Raw genomic sequence first — 2763 nt, forward strand, 5'->3', positions numbered from 1 at the left:
ATAAGGAGTCACTTCAAATGTTGGCACCACTATGAGCATGGTCTTTCCCTTTACTTGAACTCAGAATTAAGAGTTTTGGTTCTTGTTTTTTTTCCTATTCCAGTCCCAGAAGAAGTTTTCCCTGTAGAAGTTATCTGTAGGCCGTCTTATGCTTTCTAGCAGTAGTCCACAACCAGGCCCTAACTTCTCCAGGGTGCTACACAGGATCGACTTAAATATGTATTAAGCTAAGAGACATTCTCTCAAATGAGTTTAAATGCATTTTATCTTTAGCTAACCTACATGATATGTAAAAAAAAAAAAAAAGAAATATGCCTTAAAAACAATGCTTCTGCTCCAAATAAATCAAGGTCAAAATAAATGAAGAGCTCAAGATGACATCAGGCCCATTTGTCTAAGTCCTGGTGTTGTGTGGATGAAGAGCAGCAGCTAGTTACGACAATACATGATGCATCCAAAGTGATGGCCAAATTCCTTAACATTTTTCCATTTCTAAACCATCCTTAAAGAAAATCATATATAGGGCCACACCATTCTCACGGTAGTCCAGCAGAGCAACCATGCCATCTGGATTTGTGTTTTCCCTAAAAAGAACTGGTAATTTTTGAAGTTAGCTGGGATGTGCTTCATTTGTTCTTCAGCTCCTGTCGTAAAAGATTTTACTCTTTCTGGCCTCTGTTCTTTCAGTTTGCCTTTGATTGATTTCATGTAATCTTTGATGTACTTCTTGTAGGCTTCTTTTGTGAAGCTGGTTTCCTGCAAGTGATGGTTCATGACAATAGCAACATCAGTGATTACCGTGCTTCCAGTACCTTTGCCCTCAGGGACTTCAGTGGAGGCATTTCCACCATTAGTGAATCATCAATGGTACCTTCTGTCTTCTTGACCACCTTCCCCTCCACCTCTAGGCGCAGCCCATCTACGATCTCCCAAATCTTATAGATGTCAGAGGACATCTCATCGTGGCTGAGGAAGTCCTGGTAGATGATCATGAGGGCAGCTGGAGAGAGACCACTGTGGACTTAGTTTAGCCAGAGCCAAGAGCTCTGAGCTAGTGGTACAGCGTGAGCAGCACTGGCGGGCAGGAGGGAGTGGGCAGAAAGGCCACACTCCCAAGTTTTAAATGTAAGAGGAGAGGATCCTTCTCCAAGAGTCACCTTCTAGTATGTTACCATTTCCTCTGCCTGTCCTCCTTCCCTCGGGAGTCCAGGACTAAGACTTTGGAGTTCTTATAGTAATAGAAAGAGGAATTAGGAAACCAGCAGAGTGGACTCAGATAAGGGCAGGATTCAGATTCTGGAGCTACAATGAGTAGACTATTCACCAAATTCTCTTAGGAAGAAGTCTAAGGAAGCTTCTTTCTTAGCCATTATCTTCTAAACCTTCCCATTTTTCAAGGCATAATCTTCTGACAAGTCTATTTTTTGGCACTTCATTTCATCCTTACAAATAAATTTTTGCTAATTGAAGTAGAGTCAAACATAATGTTACGTTAATTTCAGATGTACAACATAGTGATTCCACAACTCTATATGTTATGCTATGCTCACCACAAGTGTGGCTACGATCTGTCACCCTACTTCACTATCACAATACCACTGATATATTCCCTATGCTGTACCTTTCATCCCTGTGACTTACTTATTCCATAACTGCAAGCCTGTATCTACCACTCTCCTTCACCCATTTTGCCCATCCTCCTTTTTCCCACTGGCAACCATCAGCTTGCTCCCTATATTTATGTGTCTGTTTCTGCTTTTTTTGTTGTTGGTTTCTTTTGTTTTTTAGATTCCACATATAAGTAAAATCATATGGTGTTTGTCTTTCTCTGACTCATTTCACTCATTATAATATGCTCTAGGCCCATCCATGTTGTCACAAATGGCAAGAGCTCATTTTTTATGGCTGAATAACATTCCATTGTGCATATATATACACACACACTACACCTTCTTTATCCATTCTTCTATCAGTGGACACTTAGGTTGCCTCCATATCTTGGCAACTGTAAATAAAGCTGCAATAAACAGAGAGGTGCATATATCTTTTCCTTACAAAGAAACTATGTGAAGTTGACAGAATCCAGAATCCAGTGAACACAACATCCTCCTGTTCAGTTGAACACTCCCATTTTTCTCTGTACTTTCTTATTCCACCATCCATAATAATTGCTCTAAGATCAAAAATATTGCTAGACTGCAGGCTCAGCGAGGACAGGAGTCATATCTGGCTTATGTCTATAGATTCCCTGCTCCATCCTAGTACCTGGCACAGCTCCTGGAAGGAAGTACACTCAGCACTGATGGGAGGAATGACTGAAGCAATGAATGAACAATAAATCTTCTACTGGGATACACAGACATTCTCTCTGTGGAAGACAGATGTAAAAGGAAAGCCATGACCTGGATCCCTCTCTTTCTCTGAAAGGAAAGAACTAACTCATTAAACCCTTTTCACTGGGGCCTGGGTGGCTCAGTGGGTGGAGCGTCTGCCTTCGGCTCGGGTCATGATCCCAGGGTCCTGGGATGGAGTCCGGCATCCGGCTCCCTGCTCAGCGAGGAGTCTGCTTCTCCCTCTGCCCAACCCCTGACCTGCTGTCTCTCTCTCTCTCTCAAAAATAAACAAATAAAAAATCGTTTTTTTTAAATAAACCCCTTTCATTGTAAGTACTTCTAATTCTATCATTATCACTTTTTTTTTTCATATCATTTCCACTCAGGGAAAAATCCAATGAAGGCGGAATTACAGACCTGATACTCTGTA

The 2763-nt window shown here is 41.4% G+C and overlaps 1 pseudogene; it reads right to left on the reverse strand.

Moving 5' to 3' along the window:
• Positions 1–475: 475 nt before the first annotated feature.
• LOC114199339 (translationally-controlled tumor protein-like) lies at positions 476–992 on the reverse strand (annotated as a pseudogene).
• Between the last annotated feature and the right edge of the window lie 1771 nt (positions 993–2763).

This window comes from Eumetopias jubatus, unplaced genomic scaffold, assembly GCF_037043125.1.
Source record: "Eumetopias jubatus isolate StellerSeaLion01/CBP00866 unplaced genomic scaffold, mEumJub1_p1.0 scaffold_2, whole genome shotgun sequence".
In the NCBI taxonomy this organism is placed as follows: Eukaryota; Metazoa; Chordata; class Mammalia; order Carnivora; family Otariidae; genus Eumetopias; species Eumetopias jubatus.